General features: G+C 41.5%; 1 protein-coding gene across 18 annotated transcripts in view; it reads right to left on the bottom strand.

The window, feature by feature from the left end:
• Positions 1 to 15521, bottom strand: part of SVIL (supervillin) — a 128832-nt gene that overhangs the window by 101875 nt on the left and 11436 nt on the right. For all 18 annotated transcript variants that reach the window (XM_085538805.1, XM_085538827.1, XM_085538829.1 and 15 more), the window contains exon 2: positions 878 to 946. The gene's annotated coding sequence lies outside the window, so the exon portion shown is untranslated. The remainder of the gene's footprint in view (positions 1 to 877; positions 947 to 15521) is intronic.

Raw genomic sequence — 15521 nt, 5'->3', positions numbered from 1 at the left:
GAAAAGCATGGATGACTCTGAAGCATAATGCTGAGCACAACTAAAGGAGGCTGGCAACAAAGTACCCTGTTAGACACTTTCATAGAGCAGATCTTTAATACCTTAACACCATATATCGAAATCACACAGCTGCAGCCTGCTCTGTGATGGCTGGAGAACTTGTACCACACCTTACTCATTACAGAATAATCTATTAAGTTATTTAGATTCAAGAAGACAACATAAAGCCATAAAAATCCACATGGCAGGACCAGATTCAAGCACCTTAGTAGCCAAGACCCAAAATGACTGAATTAATTTGTAAAAGTATCACAAAACTGTAGGGGTTGGATGGGACCTCCAGAGATCAAGTCCAAACCCCCTGCTAAAGCAGATTCCCTACAATATACAACATAAAGGGCAGGCTACAGATCTGCAATTAAAATGTTGGATTTGATATAAATACCATTATAATGGTTCAAATCATTTTAACACACAATTGGAAGAGGGAACGACAGGAGAGATGGAAGAAGGGATCCATCTCAGCTGCCTGCAGCCTATTCATTGAAGTGAAGTTTTGGGAACACCTACTGTCACATTCACACTGAATTACATTTCACCTTAAAGTAGCAGCAGCATTTACTAGGTATTTAGATACCATTTGTCTTTCCTGAAGGTCACAAAGGCTACTCAGGGATCTGAACTGTTACACCACTGCAATTTATTTATGCTATACCTTACACATGTATTAGGAGGCATATGTGGATCCTTCTTTAAGTGTTTGCTACGAACTCTATGAAAAAATTAAAAATTAAAAAACCAATCACCACTACCACCATGAACAAAAAAGACACATTTTTTGGTTCAGATCAACACACTTTTTTCAGCGCAGACTTACCTTAAATCCCAGTCATCCAGGCCTTACTCTCCAGATAGATCTGCATCACCATGACCAAAGCAGCTCCTCCTACAAGAAATAAACACAAACAAGTGTGGGTAAGAACCCCAAATGTACATCCTGGGGTGCAAAAACAACTCTAGAGCTCCTAGGCAGTTGTACAAAAGGCTAAATACAGGAGTGAGAGCAGTTTACCTTGTTGCCTCATTCATTCATATGGGCAAGATCATCAGCACAAGCAAAGGCACTTTTCAAAGTTTATCTGCTGACACACTGCAGCTATGTTCATATGGAAAGAGAGGTTTTGCATGCTTACCAGGAACCCTGAGGAACCTGACCCCTCAGTTCAGGTCTGAGCCTTTAACACAAGACACATCCTTGAACCATCAATTTCTCCAGAAACTGAGCTTTTACTTCACCACCTCACAGAAAGCAGCCTGTGTTACATCCTTCAGTAAGGTCAAGCAGCACTGAAAACAACACAAACATCATCTACCACAAGACTGTTATCCTCACAGTCTTCAATTTTAACATCAACAGATGCGACTGGAACAGCCAGTTCTCCTCCCAGAGCCATGGTGACTGGGATACAGACCTGCAGCCTCTGTCAGAGGAAAGCACAGGCCCAGCCAATGGGCCTGGCCTGCCCGCAGTGCTCACCACAGGGCTTGCCTCCTTGTCCCCACATCTTCAAACACAGCTGCTTGTGTTTGCTCTGATAAATATAAATCATCTCCAGCTCTGCATGTAATGCAAACTGCTATCCTACCCAGTGACTGCTCATGTGGAGATTTGCGTTGATGCAGCATCTGAGTTGGGTTGTTTCAAGCTAGTTGAATTATCCTGGCACTGAACTGTCCTCAAGGATGCCAGTCCTTGAACTCATTTAAAAGCCCACAACAATCAACTGCTCCACACTTGCTACTCTATTTTCTACCACAAAAGTGGCAGTTTCTTCCCAAAAAGAAGAGCCCTCTAACACAAACACCTGACCTCCGTCAGGCAGAACACAGAGTGTTGCCTCCCTTCTTGTAGCAATGGATCAAAAAAGCATATTTTCACTCCTGCGGGGTGAGGCTCAGCTTGTCCACATGTTATTCTTAGCTGGCAAATACACTGCTCAAGTCCTTCACTTTCACAGCCACTTCATTACACTTTCTGTTTTAATCAAATAAAAGGCACAAAATGAAGCCTTGATACTCTGAGCAACCAGAGGAACAACTGCTCGGAGCAGTCAGATCACTGTTCTGCGTCCACCACAGCTGCTGAGCACGTCAGCCACTAATAACAGCATCTAGAGAAGAGGTCAAAGCAAAAATAATTCACTGAAAAGGCAGAAAGACAGACAAGACAGGGATTTTGCTTGAGTTCAGAAAAATTCTCATTTTCGAAAGCAAACAAAAGCCCCAATATAGGCTTCTTCAGAGTCCATAGGAATAGGAAAGGGAGCAATTCAACTTGCTCCAAATGTTATGCAGCTGTTAACATATTTTAATTAACTCCCTTTTCACCATCAACTCACATTTACGCTTTTATTTTGGAATAAAGTACTCCAAAATTCCTTGAATATGGCAAACCACATACTATTCCCACTTCCAACTTTCCAAGGAACACTCATTCACTGAAGTGAATGAATTATAGAGGCTTTCCGTCCTTAAACAGAAAAGCCAAGGATCTGAAGTGCAGCCATAAGTTTGGCCATCTACTTCATGGGTTTCTTGGAAGTCACTGTGAAGTGGGAAGAGACAACATCCATAGTGCACTGAACCTACTGTGTGCTGCCACTGTTCCCATGGCACATTTCCTTCTTTCTTCTGATTTGGAAAATGCTACATTTGTGTACTGAAATGAAACAGAGAAAATCGCAGCACTGCAGTTTTGAAGGTTTGTTACTTCAAAACCTGTCAAAGTCAGTCCTTGCAAAGGGGCCCTAGTATCTGTTGTGTGGGGATCTTGACAAATTTGTTTGTTGGTCGCTTTTTTTGGTTGGTTGTTTTATGGATATTTGCCTATGTCACTATATTCTATTCATTCTTCTTAGAGACAGAAGTCTTACAAGAAGTTTTGGCTCAAATGTATGATGAGACAAACACAAGGCCCAAGAAATACAGAGCAGCTATCAGCGAACATTTGCGATTGCAATTAACGTGTGAGAGCTAGCAATTCAATTTCAACCTTTTAAAGGCTGACCTTGGCTGCAGTTTTTTTGTGCTCTCTTCAGTTTGTCTGAGAAGCGTCTGGCAGGTCATTTGAATCATTTATCTGACAACTCACACATTGTGAGAGCTTAGAACAAAAGCAGGAAAAGGCACTCCAGCTACTAATTTTGCCTTTTTGATGGATTCTGCTTTGTTACATAACAGGTGGCTCCTGGGATCACATAGTATGTTGTAAAAAGGAAGACAAACACCAACATACTATTTGGCTGCTTGATATTATGATTCAGAAAGAGTGGCTGGGGTGTAACTGCTTCCACTCAGCCACAAAGATGCATCATTTTTGACTGAAAAAACAGTCAAACTTCCAATTTTTCTAGACAAAGATTGTCCTGGATGTGGAACATCAGTGCATCACTATCTGCAATGATTTATAACTTGAAAGTCAAACCAGGTAAGACTGTCACTTAGTGTGCAGCAGAGAGAGCTATAGCTGCTTTGTGAGAGTCTGCACCAACTCTGGGTTGTATGCAGAGAGGCTACACAACAGATTAGCTACTTCTTTAAAGAGTCCTGTAGTTCTGCAGTTCTTACACTTGAAAGTGTTCCACTTAAACAAATTAAGGTAAGAAATATCAGTTAACTATCTGAAGCAGAAGTCAGGAACCCCAGTAAGTTGGGATCGCCCCACAAATGTAGCACCCAAATCTCTGACATTCATTTTAAAATGTATGTTTCATGTGTTAAAGTTGCAACTTTTTCTTTTTCAGCAGGTTCTGTATATTTCTTATAAGAAAGAAATAATTCTAGCAAGTTGAAGAAAGGTGACTTGAATCACTACCTATTTTATGAGCCAAACTCCAGTATTAAGTTTTCTATAATAAAAACGTGACTGAAGTGTTATGTCTAGGAAGGAAATGCATACCTGGCATTGGGAAAGTTTTTGCTGGCCAATTTAGTTTGCTTCAATCATCTCTTTCTCTCGGGTATGATTTCTTTGTGCATTCATTCCTCTGTCTGTTTACAGGTATGTAGTGGTGTTTTCTATTTTGCTTTTGAATGCTGGTTAAAAAATCAAGCATTTTTTAAGTAAACATTCAGTTTGCTCCTATCTTCATAAAATTTAGAAGCTCACCAGTGTATGTAGTATGAAAGTGACCTTGTGGGATGATTGTGAGGCCTATCCACAACAACTGTATTTCTGTCATTCTTGCATTGCATTCCAGTCAACAAGACTACAAAAGAGAGCTGTGCCTCAAAATTACTTCATGTGTCATTTCCAAATAGGAAAGGGAGCCAAACATTAAGTAAAGTCATACAGAACACTGTGAGAACAGCTTTCAAGCATTTAGTGCAGCAAGTCAAAAGAGTTTTGGTTACTACATTGAAAATTTCTTCTCATTTTAAGATGCAGAATGAACTGGTATCCGCATAAAGCCTCTGTAATAGCAAGAACAATGCTGTAAGTCACTGCAGCACAAGTTAATGTTTTGCATGCATAAATCATCTCCAGTCAGCAGAATACTCCTTCAGCTAATTTCTCTTCCATTTGACTTAAGATAGCACTGCTGCAGTTTGTCCATCTGTTTCAGTCCCCCAGCCCTATGACTTTTTCAGAAACAATCTGCTTCTGCTCATTCTAGATGTTAAAAAGGATCGCTTTTCTTAAGTACTGAAAACAACCTGCTAAGGAGCCAACCTCTGCAAGTCTCATGGTAGAATCATGCATGACTCTGCTTCCCTCAACATCCTGAAGTGAAACCATCCACCTGAAAGGTTATCACCTGGCACCCTGGAGAGCTACACAAAGCATAGTAGGTGCAGACACAATTCTCTCACCACATCAGTAATAAGTTTATACAGAACGTGAGATGAAGATGACTCCTAAAGCAAGCATTGCATATAGAAATACGTCTGAAACAAAAGTCCTGTTATTGCAACACAGTGTGAATGTTTCACATGCATGCTGGAACAATCGAGTGCATACATTATCCTTACCACATTAAAGCACTTTTATCGATACGTGCCAAATACTCAAGCAAGGAAAATTAAAAGCAGGAAGCTCAAAAAAGCCCTTTTGCCAAGAAAGTCATAAGACATGTTAGCATGAAGTTTTTTTTTCCAAAGTAGCAGGCTACGGTTTCTCTTAGAATCTGGTTTCAAATTTGATGAAATAGGATTCTGCAAGAAACTCTACACCACCTCACAAGCTCCCGTCATACACTGACCTCTAGTGTAACAAAGACTCAAGACATCAGGAGTCTTTGCAAAGCCTTAGAAAATATTTTCATGTTATTTTCCCAATACTCTAAAAGGCATTTCCATGCAATAGAGCATACTTCAGTCAAATGGTCCTGCAAAATCACTCTTCATAGGCAAATAAAGGTAAAAAATAGTTACGAAACTTAAGTTCTTCTATGGATACAAAACTACTGCCACGCTTACATAATGTACTTTGCATCAAAGCTACATACAGGTACTCTGAATCCCAGCTTAATTTAACTTCTAAATACTCTGGATGTGTAGAATGGTTTCGTAAATAGAGCTTTATAAAGCTTAGTTATAAAGGCATCCAAAAGAGAAACAACTGGCTTGGAAAAACTGTACCCGACAGACACAGATCAGCCCAGGATCTGCCCTAGAGCATCAGAGGGCATGCAGAAAGGGGCCTGACTGCAGCCAGCACTCCGAACAAGCAGTCTGCTGGAAGCAGAGGGAATTCCCTCAAACAGGATGCACAAACCCCCAGAACTCCTCACACCCAAGGTAGCAGGCCAGGCAGATGAGATAGGGCGAGCAGCTGCCTGGTTTTGACCACTAGCTTTTGAAAAAGATGTTAAGCTGGTATCTAAAGTGCCAACTCAAAACCTAAAAATCCATTGTTTCCATCCAGCTTTGATGATTAAAAGTTTGCAATTGTTATGAGCTGACTACAGTTTTATTATAAAGTCTACCTAGAAGATGTGGAGGAAATTCTAAGACAGTGTTGCTGAGCACAATTAAAATGGAAGCTCAAATTATTTAGGGCTTTAATATCATTACTTAAGCACCAGTCCAGACTACACTCAGTTTGTCTCAAAGTCCCATAAGAGGAGGGAGTCATTCAGAAACAATTTCTGAGTGAAGTGACATTCCCAAAGTGACCAAGTTATGTGTTTAAACCTAAACATGTAATGCTAAGTGCCACTTCTGAAATGCATGCAAGTCGTGATGAAGACAACTGTTGGCATCTACCACATTTGTGTTCCACACAACATGGAGCTTCTTGCTGCCCCAGCAATGAATTCCGTGTTAACAAATTTGCCAGCTACATCCCAAAGCATCCCAGATTCTGCTTTTTGGACTCGCTGTATCCTGCAGTCTAAATTCTGCGGACCTAAGACATAACACCAAATATACAAATCGTAATGAACCATGGAAGCCTTCATGTAGTTCACTAAACATTCTAGAAGGGATGGGATTCCTGCCTACTGGTCCAGAACTACAGAAAACAAATCTCACCTATAAGAATTGTTTTTCTTTTTTATGCTGTAGCCCTTCTATAGCCAAAAACTCACACCCTATCTGTATGTAGCACCGAGTCAAAATAGCAGCAATCAGGACTTCCAATGATAGTGGTCACTAAGTAAGGTTATTTTATGCTGAATTTCTTATAAGATGATGCTTTAATATGAAAGATACTAGTCTAAGCAACTCAGCCACATTTCACATCTAATTCAAGTGTGCCAATTTGGCCAACTACTTCCTTCACACACGTCACTCAGGGAAGGAACAACATTAAGCTAAGCTACCACTCCTGTTCACCAAATACTTCACCATGACTAGGAAAACACAGTGCTGCTCCTCCCTGTCCAAAGGGGGCACAGCTAACACACTGAGTGCATCCAATAATGCACCGAGAAAAAATTGTGTGGAAAAGTGCAGAATGAATTCTGATGGCTTGGACAACAAACCCCTGCCATTGTATTTGACAGAATGTATTCTTCCAACTATTTTTGTCCCAAATTCTTGTATTTAATTCAATACATGTGGTAGTGGGATTGACTTTTAGAACAGTGGTGTGCATCAGTACACAGATGTTCCACATTTGTCATGTCACACGAACCTTGTGGCTAACACCCAACCATTACAGGCTAAAAATCCTCCTACATAAAAATCCACACATGATGCATTTGTTCCTAGATGAACAATATATTAGATTGCTGAAGACAGGCTTCTCCAACATTACTTTTTTTCTTCTTTTTCTTTTTCTTTTTCTTTTTTTCTTTTTTTTTTTTTAAGCTAGAACAAGATTTCTTTGGCTTCCATAACTAGCATTAAAATATGTACAGAGACCTTAAGTCAAATGGTACCTTGACGAAATCTGATAGAGTTAGAGAAAGTTCTTCAGACTGAACTGACTGCAGTGTTAAGAAGCACATGCATTTACTACATATGTTCATGTCCAGAACTGTTATCTGGCCAGCCATTTTCTAAGGGAAACATAAAAACACAAGACAGTAGCAGACAACTTCATAGCCAGCAAGGAGTTCTAAACTCTTCCTTCAAGTTTCCTAGATTCTTCCTTCCTAAACAAAACCAATTCCAAACCACATTACCTGATTTCTGTCCTCAGACACTTATGTTTAGCGCTGTGATCATCATAAGGAACACAGCTTGTGGGTGGTATCTGTTAAGACACTTTTATCTTCAGGATTAATGAATAAATGTTAAAATGTTTAAAGCCTTTGACACTATGCCCCACAACATCCTTGTGGAGAAGCTGGTTGCCTATTGTTTGGATGCTCCGCTGGGTAAAACACTGGCTGGATGGCTGGGCCCAAAGAGTTGTGGTCAATGGAGTTAAATACAGTTGGTGCCTGGTCATGAGCGGTGTAACCCCAGGCTCAGTACTAGGGCAGCTTCTATTTAGCATCTTTACTAATGATCTTGATGAGGAGATTGAATGTACCCTCAGTAAGTATGCAGACAACACCAAGTTGGGAGGGAGTGTTGATCTGCCTGAGGGTAGAAAGGCACTACAGAGGGACCTGGGAAGACTGGATTGATGGGCCAAGGTAAATTGCATGAGTTTTGATCGGGCCAATTGTTGGGCCCTGCATTTTGGTCACAACAACCCCAAGCAACCCTACAAGCCTGAGGAGGAGTGGCTGGAAAGCTGCATGATGGAAAGGGACCTTGGTGTGCTGATGGACAGTCAGCTGAATATGAGCCAGTAGTGTGCCCAGGTGGCCAAGAGGGCCAATGGCATCTGACTTGTATCAGGAATGGTGTGGTGAGCAGGTCTAGGGAAGTCATCCTGCCCCCGTACTCGGCATTGGTGAGGCCTCACCTCGAGTACTATGTTCAGTTTTGGGCATTTCAGTACAGAAAGGAGATTGAGGTGATGGAGCAGGTCCAAAGAATGGTAACAAGACTTGTGAAGGGCTTGGAGAACATGCCCTATGAGGAGAGAATGAAGGAATTGGGGTTGTTTAGTCAGGAGAAAATGAGGCTTAGAGGAGACCTTATTGCTCTCTTCAAATATCTGAAAGGTGCTTACAACAAGAGCAGGGTTGGTCTCTTCTCACTGGTGACAGGACAAGGAGAAATGGCCTCAAGTTGTGCCACAGTAAGTTTAGGTTGGATATCAGGAAAAACTTCTTTACCAAATGGGTTGATAAGCACTGGAATAGGCTCCCCAGGGAGGTGGCTGAGTCACCATCCCTGGATGTGTTTAAAAACCATTTGGATGTGGTGCTCAGGGACATGAATTACTGGTGGGTTGTTAGTTAGGGTAGTATGATTAGGTTGTGGTTGGACTCAATGATGTTTTGGGTCTTTTCCAACCTGAGCAATTCTATGATACTATGTTTTATTAGGCAACTGATGAAGTGCATGCTGCATGAGTTATAAGCAATTGTATGTGGACCCAATTTTTACCACTCCAACAAACAAACCAGTATCTGTGCTATCTTTGGGTAGCAGCCTTTAAACACAAGTAGGCTGTGTTTGACAGATGGCTGTCCATCCAACAGCCACATTTCCAAGGGAAAGTTACCTGTAATTGACCATGCATTCTTCATCAAACACATACAGCTCACAGAAACCTAAATGACCCTCTCCTACATTTGGATTTTGGCATACACTAGACAACATCTCTTAATTCAAACATCAGTACCTGCAATAAATTCAAGTGGGAAAAAAAAAAAATCTTAAGTCATTTTCTACCAGTTACTGCAAGTGACCAACCAACAGTCCATTATGTCATGGTTTCATTTTCTTACTGGCAGAAGCCTGTGTGACCTTTCAGGAGTCCATAGGGTTGATCAATGGCTCTGCAGAAACCTCAACCTTTGCCAGCTGCCAGATTCCCACTCCCCTTCCTGGCTGCAGGAGCATCCTGTCCCTGCCCCACAAGTTGTTTGGCCCCGCAGTGACTCATTTCAGACCAGTGACCACAAAAATAATTCCACTGCATCCTTGCATGTTAAACACATGGATGACTCAGTTCAGGGTCAGAAATGCAGAGCCAACACACAGAAAAAAATCTGGGACATGGGAGTTTCCCCCTGTATTCCAGCTCCCACTTCATCACCTGAAAGGAGTGCTGGTGAGGACGAATAACTAGAGCTTAAAAGGCACTGAGATTCACATCAACTCTGGAATAAAATTTTAGAGGATATCTCTAAGGAAGGGAATTTCTTAGCAGAATGTCCATCTCAGAGAAACCCATGGTCAATGTCATCCAAAGTCGAAGCAAAGACTTCTTGAAATGAAATAAAGTTTTCATAGGATTTCTTGTTGAGGCAGGAGACTCCAGACCAAGCCTGAAGAACAAGAGAGTTGGAGGGGAGCAGGCACAGGATAGACATTCTCTTCAAGTCTGTATACTCAATATGACCATCATTTCCTGCTGTTTCTTTTTGTATTTGGCTAGGGGACATCACACAGCACATCTACCCAAACAAGTGCACACTTCAGCTTTATCTTGATTAGGTAAGATTTGACCATAAAAAGGGAAAAGGCAAGACAAGCTCATCAGGATGTTCTCTATATAAAATGTCCTCCAAAGGCAGAATGTCAATTCTCCTCCCTCAACAAAAGGAAGAGGTCCAATCCATTCATAAAGCATCCCAAAGGAAAGCTACAATTTCCTATGATCTCCAGTGTGATGCCTGTTCCTCTGCCAGCCGAATAAATAGTGAAAATCCAACTCAATATTTAAAGGTTAGGGTAGACAGAAGCTGAGAAATGTGGCCTTTAGGAAACAGCTATACCAATAAAGAAATTCAGCACATGCATAATGATGAGTTTCTCTCTTAGACGTTCTTTCTATGGCTGCAACGTATCCCCTTACATACACTTCAAACAATTAAGCAGTAGCCATTAACCCATCTGCAGAGCCTTAAGTAGCCTCCAGAGCTTTTAGTTTCCTTGTTTATTTTATGAAATCACAAAACAAATAAACTAGTCTTATTCACGAGCTAAGCTTTGGAAATTTTACTCACTTAGCTGATTCCATTATTATAGTAGAGACTGCCCAGTCCCGTGGGATTTGCTCAGTTCCGTGCTAGCTGCCTCCGGTATTAAAAAGTTCATGGTGCTCACAGTTTATTTATGGACTTTGCTTCTTACGTTTTGAACTTTGAGACAAATACCTTAATCTGAGATCAGAGCAATCTTACTGTATACTCCCTTCTAGCCAAAACAGCCTTGTTAGTTGCAGTCACAAGTACACAGAAGACAACATCCTGAATGTTATTGCCATTCTATTTGCCCTTTTGCATGTATCTGTTCAGAACATATCTTTATTGTATGGCAGGCTATTCAATGAACTAAACAAAACAAAAACAAAACACGTGCAGTTCTTGTTATAAAGGAAAGTTACATGAGTTATGTGTGTTTATCACAACACAACAAACACTTGTGTTGAGATTTTCACATTTTCAGAATGAAGTAGTCTGTCTGTGCTGACAAATTCTGTTTTGAAAACAAGAGCAAATGCCATAAGCAAGAACGCCAGTAACGCTGGAAGAGCCATAGTCTGATTAGTTGCATGTTATGTAGCTGCTGGAGGCAAGAAGCTCCCAGCTGTACTGACAACAGAAGCACCTCCTTGCTCACTCAGCTCCTGGGAAAGCGGGGCTGTGATTCTCAGAACATGATTTCTGTGCTCAGCACCTGGAGCCCTTATCATTCCTGGCAAGCAGTTAGCTCTGCTCTCCTCCCACCGCATGCTGGGGAAGGCATCTATCTGAACCAGAGCAAACCTCCCTGTTGCAGCTCTTGAGAAACTGCAGCTCAGTCGTGCCCTGCACAGGAGCGTGCTCTCTTGTTTCTCCCCAACCTCATGCAAATTCATGATGTACATTCTTAGGGCAGACCATCAGTTTTCTAGTTAGCCAGGAATGGACAAATGAATTTTCTGAAACATATACAGAAGTATGACATAAAAATCGAAGTTCAGTTTAGACTTTAATTGAATTTTATACATGGTCTTGCTTCACTTGAAATGCCTGTGAGGTAGGTTATTTTTAGGCTGGAATCAAGCTTTCAAAAACCTGGATGTACTGCAGAAAAGCCATTCCCTTCCAGCTAGGTCACGCTCTAGGCTAGATGAAGGGCAAGAACCTCAATGAAAACAAAAATTAACTTTTTGCATAATCTCTGAATTTGATCTAAGTTCAAGGGAGTTTCCCTACCTCAAGGCTAAACACAACAGTGCAATGCAAACAGAAGTATTAAAATTAAGTTTCCAGCAAGCCTAGGAATCAACCACTGCTTTCACCCTGAACTATAAGCAAGAGTTTATATGCTATAGAGCACTCACTATATGCATTAGCCAGCCAGCAGACCTGGGACCCAACATACATTACGCAGTTTGATCTCCCCCAGGCACACCTACTCCTTAACCTTCAAGTTGAATTCCTTCCTCATCCTTTCTGTATCAAGTAAATAGACCAAAACAAAACCCAAATGGCAGCTGCATGAACTTTCTCATCCCCAAAGTCCAATTTCAAAGAAGCGAAGCACAGCAACTGCCACATGTTCAGGACAGCACAAGTGTGGGTATCCTGGTGACAAAGAAGTCTGAGGCCTTTACAAAGTGCAAGAGTACAGGTTTCACTGATGTGTTCAATGCCTCCAACAGCTTCGTCCAAAAAACACCTGGCAATCAGAAGTTTCCTTTTATGTTTGTAGATTAACAGCCAGCGATTCAAGTTGCACAGTGGTCCATCTCGACCTCAGTGCCTAACAAAAGCAAACACTGATGGCTATTGACACTTGTGGTAAATTGCAGTGCTCGGCAGTGTGTTTGTGCAAGAACATTTTCAACTTTCACAAATTTCTCACAGAAACCCTGAGACTAGAGCAAGCCTGCAATGAAATAAATGCCACTCTTAGCCAAAAATAAGCAAGCTTAGATTTAAAGGAGGCTTCATGACTTAAAAAGCTCCTCCACAACTGAAATGGGACATCCAAAGTGGTTCCATTGCACTCCCTTTTAGCTCCTTAGGCAGCAACATCAATTATTTAGGACACCTTCTGAAAGGGTTGCAAAACTGAATTATTAAGCTCTTAGACTTGTTGAGTTGCAGCACTTATGAAAAAGATACTTTATCAGCATATTAGCCAATGATTTCTGCCAACCTAATTAGTACTATGGAACAGACTGCCACATAAGCTTATCAGACTGTTTTCCAAGTCTTCCAAATGAATTTTCAGAAGCATTTGTTCAGGCTCAGAGATATCTGCATGTTCTGATTTCATAAGAGCAGCAGTTTTTTCCTTCAGAAGACAAATCTGGTTATGTTGCAGGTTACAGCACTCAAAGAAACCCCACAACTGCAAAACAAACAATACGTAAATAAATAAATTCACATTCAAACCTTTGTTACCACACGGAAACTTTAGTTTGATTTACCTTATTTCTCTTACTCCTAATCAATTTGCAGCTGTATTATCTCCCACACTCTGTGGCACTCAAAGTACCCTGAAGTTTCAGTGTTAATACCCAGCACTGAGTATTGTCATTCCTCTCTCTCTAATGCGGTAATTGCCCAATTTGGGGCAACTGATCAATTTTTTTTTCAAAGTAGCCTGGCAGAGCCTTTTTAGTTTGTCTTGGATTTGATCCTCCTTGGTTCTTACCTATGGAAAAGAAACTTGGGGAAATTCTGCCCCTTCTGGACTCTGAAATGTTGGGGCTGATGGTCTCAAATGCATGTTGGGGAGCAAAGGCTTTTAAATGATTATTCTCCTCACTCCATACAAAACAAACAAACAAACAAACAAGAACACCAAACAACCACCAGTGGAATTGGTGAGTATAGGTGATCCCAAAGAGTACTGCACAAATTAACCTCAGACCCCCACCTACCAGAAAAGGGGAAATTCATGCTTCAGTTACCACAGCCCATCCCAAAAGTCATTCTTTGCTGGATAATACAGGCAGGCAGCTGCAGAGCAGGGCAGGAGATCAGGCAGTGTTGGCTGCAGCCCTCTCAGCACTCCCATTTAGCTGGCAGCAGGAAGGGAGATGCTATTCCCCAGAACACAGCATTTCGACACACACTGCTGCCCCAGCCTGGCACAAGAGAGTTGACTGGAGCATAAATCAGGCCAAAGAGATGTGCTTCTTTTGGCCAGAAGAGAAAATCTTGCAGACACAGCTAAAGGAGAGGCTGAGAGGCTTTAGTGGAAGGCAGGCAGAAGTAGAGGTGCTAGGATGGTTGGCAGCTCCAAGTGCTCAGTCAGCCAGCATGGAAGTGGGAAGTCCAGGAATGTTATTTGAATAAAAAGAGGGAAAGGGAAGGCAGTACAAACCACGTTCTAAGTCTCTGCTATAGAGACTTCTTCCTTAAATTGGGCAGATGGTGTCAATTTCAGGCAGAGAGTAGTAGATTCTCAGCATTAAGATAGACCAAGTTTCCATTAAACTGGTCTGCATGTGATCTATCGCATATCACCCACTACAGAACCAAGAAGGTAGCCCTGATCTTCAGTTACAGTCAGCTATTTTGCAAGACCTGCTCATACAGAAGCCTCAGCACATGCTCCTTTTACATCTCTACAAAGCAGGAATCAAATTTGGGTTTGGCAGAGACAGATCAGCATTTCCTGCCCCAGTTAAACTAGCAATTACTACAGTTCTGCACCAAAGCAGCACCATTCACAGGGTAAGTACAGAAACAGCAGCACTGCCCTGTGTATCTGAATAAAACCAGGAATAAGTAATCCAAAAAGAGAGAATTAAAGCTGTGCTGACCCATAAAACAAAAGCAGCTCCTTAAGAGTACCTGCTTTCCAGGAACTCTTCTAAAGCTACCAAGAAAACACCTAATTCAGAAAGCTTCTCTTCAACAGATGACCATTCCTGGACAGGCTGTTGTGCATCATCCTAAAATGCACAAGGACACCATCCAAGCTCAACAGAACATGAGGCTCCGTCAGTGCTGAGACAATGTGTATCAACTGGACATTGCCTGAGCAGCTTGCAAGGACATCTTCGTAGCTTCAACCTCAGTAGTGAAATGCCATTAGTTATAAATTCAACAAATGTAACGATCCTTTCAGTTTAAAAGCAATGTATTTTTCAAAGAATATTTTGTTTTATAACCTGAAATGACAGCACTCAGTGCAGAATCTATTAAAATGATTCAAAGGAACAAAACAAAATACTGGGGTTTCCATGAATGACCAAGTAACGTTAGGTCTTGTGACTGAAGATGAAAACAAGTTTGCTTTCTTCCCCCTCTATTAATTAGAACACACCAAACAGAATGAATCAAGTAGACGCTGTAATTTAATCTGGAGAAAATATCAAGTCATATTTGTGAGCAAACACTCCTCAGTACGTTTGAGCAGCAGATCTGAGGATAAGGGTTTTTCATGTAATAGTTATTAAATCAAACATGTCAGTGCTGCAGGACATGAGGAACAGCACCTGAACACCTGACGTGCTCCAGGCAGTGCCCAGTTACCAAACCTTACAGCCTCAGGCAGAAGAATCCTGTTAACAATTAACTGGAACATGGACTTTGCCATGGAGGAATAACCTTTGAGTCTAAATCTCAGATTCCACCTAAAATACTTCAATTTATTCTATAGAGAGCAGAAGTTTTGTTAAGATGTGAAAGAAGATGGAGTTTGTGGTCACATAAGAACTGATGGCATGATGAGGTAGTGCCAGAAAGGGGGTGGAATCAGACTTGCTGGGAACGTGTCCAGCCAGGCACTTGTGCTAGGCAGCGCCAGCAAGACCCTCATCTCCCTCTGTGCCAAAGCAAACCCTGAGTTGCAAAGCTAGTAAAAAAGCAGCTATTTGCTCATGATCACAAGCCAAAGCCATCAGGTTGACAGCACATATTACTCCATACTAAATTTATTTAAGTACTCAGTCTGAGTTTCAGAAAGCTTCCCAAACCCTCTAACCTGTAGGTACTGGCCTGAGCATAGCTCTCCTGCATCTCCTTCCTCCCAAGTACTTCTTCCCCATTCTTCTT

Source organism: Coturnix japonica, chromosome 2 (genome assembly GCF_054131305.1).
Source record: "Coturnix japonica strain WE chromosome 2, WE-NBRP24, whole genome shotgun sequence".
Taxonomy (NCBI): Eukaryota; Metazoa; Chordata; class Aves; order Galliformes; family Phasianidae; genus Coturnix; species Coturnix japonica.
Note: the sequence above shows the minus strand (reverse complement) of the source record. Positions and strands in the feature narration are given on the sequence as shown.